Source organism: Dermochelys coriacea, chromosome 24 (assembly GCF_009764565.3).
Source record: "Dermochelys coriacea isolate rDerCor1 chromosome 24, rDerCor1.pri.v4, whole genome shotgun sequence".
NCBI classification, from domain to species: Eukaryota; Metazoa; Chordata; order Testudines; family Dermochelyidae; genus Dermochelys; species Dermochelys coriacea.
The window spans coordinates 16,163,911-16,175,089 of record NC_050091.1 but is presented as its reverse complement, the minus strand read 5'-3'; the positions used below and the strand labels follow the sequence as shown (position 1 = coordinate 16,175,089).

The 11,179-nt window shown below is 52.2% G+C and overlaps 1 long non-coding RNA gene across 1 annotated transcript; it reads right to left on the bottom strand.

Annotated features, from left to right (window-relative positions):
* Positions 1–236: 236 nt before the first annotated feature.
* On the bottom strand, positions 237–9,335 carry LOC122457375. Its single transcript, XR_006276882.1, has 3 exons — positions 9,197–9,335; positions 7,949–7,999; positions 237–1,580 (listed from the first exon to the last, which is right to left on the bottom strand). It is a non-coding gene; the product is annotated as an uncharacterized LOC122457375 (long non-coding RNA).
* Positions 9,336–11,179: the final 1,844 nt, after the last annotated feature.

Below are 11,179 nucleotides of genomic sequence, written 5' to 3'. Positions count from 1 at the left end.
TGCCCAGCATACTCTGGCAAGTCAGTGGTAGAGCTGGGAATAGGTCTCAGGTCTCCTGGATCCCAGAGCTCTATCCACTAGGCCACCCTTTTGGTGGTGCTTCACTGCCCTGGTTACTGGTATAATATCATCAAGTGAATCCTTGCTACCCTGAGCCAATAAAAGCTTCCTCCACACTGTGGGAGGATTTTTTGTGCCAGGGTAGATACCAGAGTCTTTACTAGAGTGGTCTCAAAGCCAGTTCTCCCCTGCACAGGCAAGTTCGGTTCAATTTGGCTTTTGTGATTTGTTGGACAGGAGACTGGTTTGATCAGGGGGTGGAAGCTTGTGAAAGTTAACACGCAGGCTGCATATTTGACTAGCTCCATATGGGCATGTCTAGGCTACAGAATTAAAGTGGACCAACTTGCTGGTACAATAGCATTTACATGAGTGGCTTCTTCCAACATTGAAGGGAATCACCCCTCTTCACACCCCGACACAGCTATGCCAGACGCAGCTTGTAGGTGTGCCCAAGCTACACTTCATGTGAGGTCAGCACAGCTGCAGGGCTTTTATAAAGACTATGCTGGAGAGAGTGCTCATTAGTGTAGTTAATCTTCCCCCATGAGTAGCAGTAGCTATGTTGACAGGAGAGGCTCTTGCTGTCTACATGGTGTGGATGTAATTATATCAATAAGTCTGTAGCATAGGCCATGTCTAAGGTCTGGTCTATTTCACACCTTGTCTAGGCGATCCTCAAAGGCTGTGTCCACACAGGTAAGCAATAGGGCTTGAACCCTGGGTATCAGCTTGGCTCAGACTTGAAACCTTGGGCTTACACTGCTGTAGCACCATACCCAGAGGTAGAACCTTCCTTTAGTCCTTGCCTGGGAAGAGGCTTTGCTATATTGCATGGTGCTTGGCATGACTGGACCCCCTTTCTCCTAGGGTGCTGGTTCTGATCTAGCCAAGGAAGGGTTCCATTAACTAACCCATTCCTTTTTGCTCACCCACCATGCCCCATCTATTCCAGGGACGGGGAGGGTGGCATTCACGGCAGGAAGCCAGGTCCTGCCAGTGGCCAATTGTGATCCCTGCAACTTGGCACATGGTTGCTTAGCTAGCCATCACACTGCAGTGTATGGTGGTGCTGTTCCCCAGGCAGACATCTTAGAGGCAGCCATCGACGTAGGCTGTGGGTTCAACAGCAGAGTGGCAACTGCTGAATGGGCTTGTCCCTGGCCAGCAGGAGATGACAATGTTGGCTTTCATGGCTGGTGCATGGGGGCTGCTGGCCCTCCCCTTTTGTGTAGCAGTCCTCCCCCATGTTGGTTCTCCAAGCAGAAGAGAAGGCAGATGCGTAGGGAGACTGAACCATCCAGCAGTGTGAAGTCATCACTTGAGACACCATTGTAGTTGCCACAGAGGCCGGCCACATGCCCCTGGTAAGGTCCTGGGATGATGATTGTTACAAGCGAGGCCCCATCATAGGCAACTTAGAGGCCGAAGTCAGTCTCCAGGCGGAGAATTCTGCCATGCAGGAAGACACGCACTGAGCCACTCAGATCCAGGGGCAGATAGCCCCACATGCCTTCCACCTGGGGAGGAACAGGCACCTGTGCTCAGCAAGGCCATGGGCGATAAAAAACAACCCCCAGGTCACCAGCAGGGTCTGAATATGTGATCTTCAGCACAGGCTGGCCACTCAAGTTAGCAGTGGTTCTTTGCTGGAGCAGCCACTATGAGCTATGGACATAGAATCTAGTACTTGTGGTTGTCTTGGCCCTCTCCTTGCAAGCCAAGGAAGGGATCTCAGTCTCTTCCCCCCCACCATCTGCAAGCTTAGCTGGCAGGAAGCCTCCTGCAAACCCTCACTTCCTAGGCCTTCTGCTCCATCAGCTGGGGGAAGGGCACACATTGCAGTGCTGGTATCTCAAATGGGGCTAGGGATTAACCCCATTTTAGTGAGGGTGAACCCCAAGTCTGAGGGCTCACATAACCTCAGATCAGTCAGCAGGCTAGAATCCCCCATGAGCTTGGGATAATCAGCCCATGCTCCCTTCCTGGAGCAGGATCCAGGAGTCCAACTCCCCTCCCAGGCAGCAGCTCCCAGTCCCTTCCTAGAACAGGAAGAGAACCCAGGAGTCCTGACCCCCTGCTCCAAGCTACTAGCCCCTCCTTCCATCCAAACCAGCATCAGAGCCCAAAGCACATGCTTGTTACTCACCTGGATGGCTGTAGTGCCCCTGGACAAGGTAAGTCTATGGCCATAGACCCTGACCTCTGGCCATGTCTCCTGGCTAGCTCCTCTCAGCAGCCAGACAGCAAAGCCAGTCAGGTTACCCCTGGCCTGTGTCTTGGCCAGGACATGGCTGCAGTTCCCCCGTAGGATGAATGCCATCTGGTCAAAGGAGATGTAGTTGCTCCTACCAAAGGCTGAGCAGGTCCCGAAGAGGGCAGGGTGGCAGCTTCGTATTCCTGCATGGATTCTGCACTCCTCAGGGGCCCTGCAGGTGTGGGGCTGGCATGCCACCCTCCCAGGGGCCTGGCAGGTGCACCTCTCCTCACAGGAGGCTGTATAGAAGGAGCTGCCCAATGGCCAGTACAGGCCTTGGTGCAGACAGCTACAGCCTGCTGTGGGTACACCCTGGTCCCCGCTAAGCACATGGCCTGGGGTGCACTGACAGCCCTCCTGGCATGGCAGTGGGCAGGGGTGTGGGAGGGAGAGATTGTAGCAGGTGGCAGGGCAGGCCAGAACACAGGGGTCATAGTGCCTGTTTGGAGGGCAGTTGGGATCTGCCGGAGAGAGAGGCAGAAGGTTGGGTGAAGTCCAATAGCTTCAAGGATGCTGCCTGAACATCCCACCATGGGCAGGGACTGAGCCCAGGGTCTTTGACACTGGAGCCAGAGGGGCAACTGTTATCCCCACCCGCAGCCTCTTGTATGGCCAACAGCACCCCTCTGTAGCCACTGTGCCATCCTCTTCCAGTACTGGGGGATCCAATGGTGTCAAGGGGAGGTGGCTCTCTGCAGCCCTGCCCCACATGGGGTGGTGACAACTGTGGGTCTTCTAGGAGGATATTGCTCAGACCCCTGTGCCTAGCTCCAAACAGGAGCATTGCTGTGCCCCCTCCGCCCAAATGCACAGGGGCAGAGAGTCAGATCTGGGCTGGCCACTGATCCACCCATGTTCCCATCTGTTGTACAATAACAGCACAGCTGAGAGGTGGATGCAGTGATCAGAACCCACATAATGGAGGGGAAAGAGTCAGGATCCCATCCTCTTTCCCCCCCTTTCACGCTCTCATGTAGGTGGGAGCCCCTGGGCCACCCACTAACTTCCCAGCAACAGAATCCAGGAGTCCTGGCTCTACCCACCAGACCCCACTCCCAGGTCCAGCCCATCTCACTTACTGCAGAAGCTCCCATTTCTCCACAGGCCGACAGGCATCTGTGCTTCTTGACAGGCAGCTGTGTAAGCTGCCAGAGCACGACACAGGACAATCTCATTCCCCTGGTGGGAGCAGAGGTCAGAGATGCAGTCCTGGAAATACCCGCTGGGGTCTATGGTGCTGTGGCACCTCATGAAGGGCCCATTCTCAGCCATCATCATGCCACAGCGGTCCCTGGCCCTATATCTCTGAGCCCCATTGCAAGCTGTACAGTTCCCACTGCACGGGACCAGGCCACACTCTGTGGCAGGGGCTTGCAAGCCCCCCAACTCCTGGGGCTGCTCCCTGACATGTTGCTGCACAGGCCACACACCCCAGCAACATGGGCAGCAGGAAGGCTGAGCCGGAGCTGACTGTCCCAGTCAAAAGCAACCCTGAGCCCAGAGTCGGTCTTCACCCGCACATCCCAGCTGCTACGGAGGACCACGAGCTGGTTCTTCAGGATATAGGGGAGGTGAACCAATATCCCATCAATTTGGAAGGCAAGAGGGACATGATTAGCTGCAGGGATTGGGAGCAGAGGACTTCTCTTTGAGGGGCTTTCCTGCTTGTTGTAGGGCTCTTGCTTAGGACCATCACCCACCAGGGCACCTCTCCAGCTGCCTAAAAACCAGTCCTGTTTAGGTTCTCTAAGCCAGTTTTCCAGCATTTGCTGCCTGTGAAAAATCTCAGAGGTTTTCTTCATTCTGATTCTGAAACAAAACATTTTGGAGTTGCACAGAATGGGAGGAGCCTTTTCCTGCACAGCTCTAGCCAAGGCAATAAGTGGCAAAGCCTCATGCATGCACCTCCTATTAGACAAGAGTTTTGGCCCATCATGCTGGGCCAACTTCCTGCCCACAAATATGGGGACTGCCTCTGGAAGCCAGCCACCCAGAATGGAAATGAAGGTGCAGATCTTAGGATGGCTTCCCCTGTAGGTGAAGTCTGATTGCAATGGTGAGAGACAGCTTTTGAAGAACAGAACTTGGTCTAATTAAGAGATTACCTTGCCCATCACATGGAGATGTCTCAAATCCAAGATTAGAGACAGACTAGCTGGGTGATGCAATATTTTATTGGACCAACTTCTGTTGGAAAGCTTTGAGGCTCAAAAGTTTGTCTCTCAGGTCTGGAGAAGGTAGAGTGTCCAACCTAAATATGTGGTGGGACAGACATGTGAACCCCTTGGGCTTAAGTGTCATAGAAAGGCATGTAAAACCTCTGTAGTTGTAGGTCAATTGAGGATTAGCCAGCAGCCGGGTGAGTTTTAAAATTAACAGGCCATAAACCCCCATCTGCTAAATCCATGGTTTTTAGCATCCAGCTGAATTATGGATTTAAGTTCCCAGGCTTGTCTCACTTTGCATTTAGCTTGGACACTCTGGTTACAGTCTCCAGAAATGAAGCTCAGCTTGTCCCTTCCATCAGGACAGAAGTTGGGCCAATAAGAGATATTACCTCACCTGACAAACAAAACCAAGACCTGATCCAGCCCAATAACTTTGTGCTGAGCTAGATGCAGGAATGACTGAGAAACTGGCTTGGGTTATGAGGTCAGACAAGGTTATCAGTGGTCCCTCCTGAATTTTAAGGCCAGAGCAGCCAGGATAAGTCACAGGTCTAGTGACAAGATGAGATGCTCAGCTTTAGCTGAGGGAACTTTTGAGTAGAACTAGAACATACATCCTCACCAGGAAGATTTGACTTTGTCAAATCAGGTTACACCCCCCTCCCCCAAGAAAACCCACCACACAAAAAACCCCATACCCCCAACCAACAACAACTGACCAATGTTTCAGGTTTAATCAAAAGTTGACTCTAATGGGAAAGTCGACTGCCAAGAATCCAACTTATACAGAAGATTGTAAGGTTGAAGTTGGAGGATTGGATTTTAACATGGAATGTTTTGATTCACCCCAAGTGAGATTTTTCGATTGTTTTGCAGGAAGGTTGTTTTCATTCAGTTTCAAAACTCTGAAGTCAATTCCTGCCCATTCTCCCCACTGGGAAATCCAGTTCCTGCCCAATCTACTCACTAGGACTGCCCCGCTCTGCTCCTGGCTCAGGGAGAACCTTATTATACACCCCAATCTCCGACTTGGTGGCACTGCCATATGGGCTCATGCCAGGGTGAGTGTGGACTTGAACATAGAAGGGAACCATGCCAGAGAAGACATCAGAACAGGATCCAGCCAGCTGGTAGCTGCAGCCACCCTTGTATTCAAAGCTGTGCCCATCAAAAGTGATGTAGTGAGTCCCCCCATAAGCCAGACAAGATGTACAAGGAAGAGGATGACAGCCCCATGCCCCATCCACCAGCTGGCAGCTCTCCTGTGCCCCACAGCTGGCATTGTGGCATTCCACCTCCCTTGTGTCCTCATGGCAGGTGCAGACGCTCCGGCAAAACTCCCCCCAGATCTTCCCCGCTGCCAGATAACGTCCCTCCAGGGCACAGCCACACTCTCCATGGGGGACACAGGCTGCAGCACTCTGGACAAAGCCATTCAGGCAGATGCAGGCCTCCTGGCAGGGGACTGGAGACTTGTCTGAGGCAGTGAGATCAGAGCATGCTGCTGGGCAGGCAGAGGTGCAGGTCTGGAGGCGGCTGTGCGGGGGGCACTGGAGCATTGAAACGAGAGGGGATAAGGCAATTGGAGGAGGAGCAGCAACAGGCACCAGTCGCTAGTAGGAAATGGCCTTGTCTAGCCGAGACCTCTCCCAGCTTGTGGGGTTCAGATGGTGAGAACTTGGAGATGTGGCAAGAAGGGAAGTCCTCTAGAGGGCCAGAACTGAGCCTATGACAGCACAGCCTCTAGTGTGCTATGGAAAGACTCCACCAGCTAACAGCAATAGCAAGCATATCTTGACCTCTAGGAAGACACATGACCCTTGGAAACCTGAAGGCAAACCTTGCCCTCCATTCTTCAGGCTGCCCAGAGGATGTGTGTACTGATTCTCCCGCACCCTCCTCCCCCAGGGTATTAATGGAAGTCAAACAGGGGCAGGCCTATACCACAGCCAATCTATTGTCAGATCCACATGGTCACCATGCTGCTTACATGGGTCAGCTAAGTTTCCCCAGGAGAGACCAGCCAAAGCCTCCTCCGAACAGCAGAGACCCATCACCTCAGCTAGCGCAGAAGTCACCCACAGACTAACTGTTGTTGTTAATTGTTAGAGACTAACAAATTTATTAGAGCATAAGCTTTCATGAGCTACAGCTCACTTCATCGGAAATTTGTTAGTCTCTAAGGTGCCACAAGTACTCCCTTTTCTTTTTGAAATTAAATGAGACACTTTGATTTTTCTTTCTTCCCAGATGTGGCAAATTGTCACATTTCAGAATACTCTTTGACAATCGTGATGAGAGCTGGTGAAATTCTCAACTAAACCCCACGTTCTGGCTATATTAGGCTCTATTCTCTTCCTGCTAGGCCCCTGTATAGGGAAAGGGGGAACTTACCCCAGTAACAGACCGGATTAATCTCCCTCCAGGTCCTTGCTCAGCAGACCCGCTGGGCAAGGAGTTCTTCACTGTTTTCATACAGAACTTTGTCTCTTCCTATGGCCTGCCCAACCTGGAGCTGCACATTGCCAGCTACTCGCCTAACACCACAGTTGACATCACAATAAGTAGCTCCTCCTTCCACAGCCGGCTGCTGCTGCTCCAGCCTGGGGAACCAGTCTCTGTCCAGCTTCCTTCCTACACAGAGATGCTTAGCTCACGAAAGCTTATGCTCTAATAAATTTATTAGTCTAAGGTGCCACAAGTACTCCTTTTTTTTGCGAATACAGACTAACACGGCTGCTACTCTGAAACCTGACATTTAATTTCAAGTTTGCCAAATTTTAAAGCCAAAGAGGATGAAACACCCCAGTGCTGGTCAAATTGAAATGAAATGACAAACTTGGAAGTGGTTTTGAGGCAGCCTAAAGGTTTTGACCAATCCAAAGTGACTGGAAGTGGATTTCTCACTTTGGCTCCCAAACAATAAAAAAAAAACCTATTGACTCAAGGTCCTGAATTGATACTAGAGTTAATAGCCACAACCTGGAGCACTAGGACTTGAGGGGATTAACTCCACTAGCCAGCAGCAGTAGACTGTTTGCTTTGGCTGGCCTGGAGGGTGAGGCACATAGCCTTTTGCAAATACACTCCATTAGCATAGGGGAGGCAGTGTGGACCAGGGAATAAGGCTGAGAATCAGGACACCTGGGTTCTCTTCCCAGTTCTGCTGGTGACCATGGGTAAGTCACTGCCCCATCTAGGGTTTTTTTGTTTGTTTTTTTTTATTAAGCTCAGACTGTAGCAGCAGAAATTCATGTGCTCAAAACCTTATGGTGGTTACAACCCTGTCACTGCTCAGCAGCGAGTGAAATAGGACCTGGATCACTTAAAGGAAAACCACCACAAGATGTTACACTATAGGGACCACGATGCAGCTGAGCAGCCCCAGGCTTGTCCTCTCCAGGGGATGCACTAGCCCATTCATTAGCACACTTAGCAGATGCGTTTCAGACCCTTTACTCACCCAATAGCAAGGCCAGGATAAGCCACAGTAACAGTCTTTCGGCTGACATATCTGGAACACAAGACAAGATCATTAAATCCATTTGGGCCAACAGCTAACTTTGTATCTGTCTGTGCCACTCCCCACCCCGCATCACCATAGCACTAGGCCACCTCACCTTCCTTAGGTGTATTTATCCCCACAACACCCCCCAGGAGGCAGGGCAGTGCTATTAGTACTGGTCTACAGAGGGGAAAGGGAGGCAGAGGAACCCTGTGATTGCCCAGGAAGCTTGTGGCAGAGTAGGTCTGCCAAGTCTTAGCTACTGTCCTAACCCTTGGGCCAGCCTGGATTTCTAGGCATAGCTAGCAGTTTTGGGGGACAGTTCCAGAAGAGGCACACAAAAAACCCAAACCCCATTAAAGTCTGAAATTGGGCACCAAAAACAAACAAATACCCATCCAAGTCCCCCCCCCCCCCATTCATCATGTTTACTGGGGCCCCACCCTTTCCCATTTTCACTTTATTTACAGAGGCTTGCGGGGCTCCGGTATAACTATCTTGCCTGCCCCCACCTATATCCACCCTGCCAAGAGTAGTAAGGCCTCAAAGGTCAGGTGCTTTGGGAAGTTGTGATTTTTGCTCCTCACCCTAGAAGAAGTCACTTCCTGGGCACAGCTGGGTCCAGAATAACCATAGCTACTAGCATCACACAATGTACCAGGTCTAGTTAAGTACACCCCCAGCTTCCACAGCTGAGAATACAGTGAGCACCGCTAGAGGGCTCACAAGCTATTTAAAAGGATACCAGCCTAGGGCACTGGGCTGGAACTCTGGAGGCCTGGGTGCTCTTGGGCAAACCCCTTTTCCCAGTGCCTCAGTTTCCCACCCTCTGGAGGGCGCCTGGAGATCAATGGGTGAAGAGCCAGGTGTTATTATTCCCCCCACACCTCATTATAGTAGGGTCAGCACAGGAAACCCATTAGAAGGAATCCAGGCCCCTGCCTAGAGGTGCTCCCCCTACTTCTGAGGGGCACTTCAGAGCAGAATCCTCTGACCTACCATAGGGAGAAAGGGGCAGCCATTACCATTAGCCAGAGTAGTCCCCTTCATACCACACAGTAGTTGCTGTGTCCCACCCCCAGGGCTCTCCCAGAACAGAACCGTAACAACTCCCCCCTCCCCCCCAAGCTAGGCCCCTCAGTCACCAGGGCTCCCCACCGCCCAGCCCCATAAGCATCACAGAGTCCCCCTCCCCCCACTAGTTACCTGAATAAGCTGGAAGAACCCCAGGCTACCCCCACACAGAGCCAGCCTTTACCTAAGCCCCAGGGGGCCATATCTTCCTTCCCCAATCCATTGCTAGAGCAAGCCTGGGACATAAAGTCCTGGGGGGCTGGCCCTGGGCGTATTTAACCCTCTCCAAACACTGGCCTTATTGGCCAAATCCTGATGGGAGTGGGGTGAAGCTGGGCAGCCCAAGACCAAACAAGTGGCAGCTGGAGGCCCTTATGGCCAAGGCCCTAGGCTGATTACATGACGGGAGAGGGCCTAGTGTCCTGCATAGAAATGCAGCTGGAAGGCACCTTGAGAGGGCAGCCAGTCCAGCCTCCCTGCACTGAGGCAGGACCAAGTAACCCTAGAGCAGCCCTGTCTGGTGTTTGTCCAGTTTCATCTTAAAAACCTCCAGTGATGGGGATCTCACAACCCCCCTGGGAAGCCTGTTGCAGAGCTGAACTCCCCTGGGAGCTAGAAAGATTTCCCTAATACCAGCCCCCAATCTCCCTTGCTGCAGGTTAACTCCTTTCTGCTTGTCCTGCCTTCAGTGGGCCTGGAGAACAATTGATTCCCCATCCTCTTTCTAACAGCCCTCAGTATATTTGAAGACTGTTCTCAGTTATCTCTTCTCAAGCCCAAATCCAGGTATTTTAACCTTTCCTCCCAGGTCAGGTTCTCCAAATCTCTGATCATTTTTGTCACTGTCCTCTGGGCTTTCTCCAGTTTGGCTCCCTCTTTCCTAAAATGAACTCCAGGACTGCAGCCGAGGCCTGCCTAGCAGGGGCGCTGGAACAATTTTTATCATGGGGGTGCTGAGAGCCATTGAACCAAATGTGCACCCTGTATATAATTGAAACCACTTCAATCCAGGGGGTGCTGCAGCACCCCCCACACCTCTAGTTCCAGCACCTATGCTGCCCAGTGCCGAGCAGAGCAGGACAACGGCTCCCCTGTCTGACATACGACCCACCTGGTAATACACCACAGAATGAGATTAACCTTTTTCACAATTGCATCATGTTGTGGACATATGTTCCATTTTGTGACCCACTGTGACCCCCAAAGCCTGTTCAGCAGTACCGCCACCTGGCCAGTTATTCCCCATTATATCCACAGACCCACAAAGGGGCTTGGGCACTGCAATGGCTAAGTGTCTGGCAAATCGCTGGCTCTACGGAGGTCGGCGGCTAAGTCCGGGTCTATCTCTGCTAGCGAGCAACTGCCTGGAGCACTTCTCCTGGCATTGGGTGGCTGAGCACCTAAGCTGCCCTTGCGGGGCAGAGGCAATGAGGCTGCTGCCACTCTAGTAACAGCTGGGATGTGAGAAGTATGGGTTCAATTCCCCCCTCTCTTTGATGGGGTAAAAAGTTTTGAACAGGGGCTCTCCCATCTCCCGGGAGAGTCCTAACCACTGAGCTAAGGGATATTCTCATGGCAGCCCACACTCAATCTCCTCTGTTGAAGGTGTCCCCCCCCCGGATAAATAATCAAGGAGTCATTGGAGCAGGGGGTTTGGATCCGGGGTTTCCCATTCCAGCCTGGAGGCTCTGGCAGAGGGTCTCGCCCATACCATTGGTGGCATATATGTCACACAGACAGGGGTTGAGGTACTCGGCAGGGCTGACCAGTGAGTCACAGTCTCTGAAGGGACCCAAGGTCCACTACCTGATCAGCCCACAGGAGCTGTCAGCCTGGTATGACTTTGTCTGAGCTGCATCACAGACAGGGCACCTCTCACCACAGTAATTGGGATGTGGCACCGTCAACAGGCACCTTCCAGAAGGCCCTGAACTCATCCACGTTCTGGGTGCTTTTCCCACTGGGCATCAGAAAGTCATCGTTCTTGTCACCATTGAAGTTGCCCCACAAGCTGTGACGCAGCAGGGAGGGGGAGTGTTGACCTGGGAATGTGGCAGGGGAGTTTCACTGGGGATGGGAGACCTGAGAGCCTGTAACCTGAGCTAGGAGGGGGAG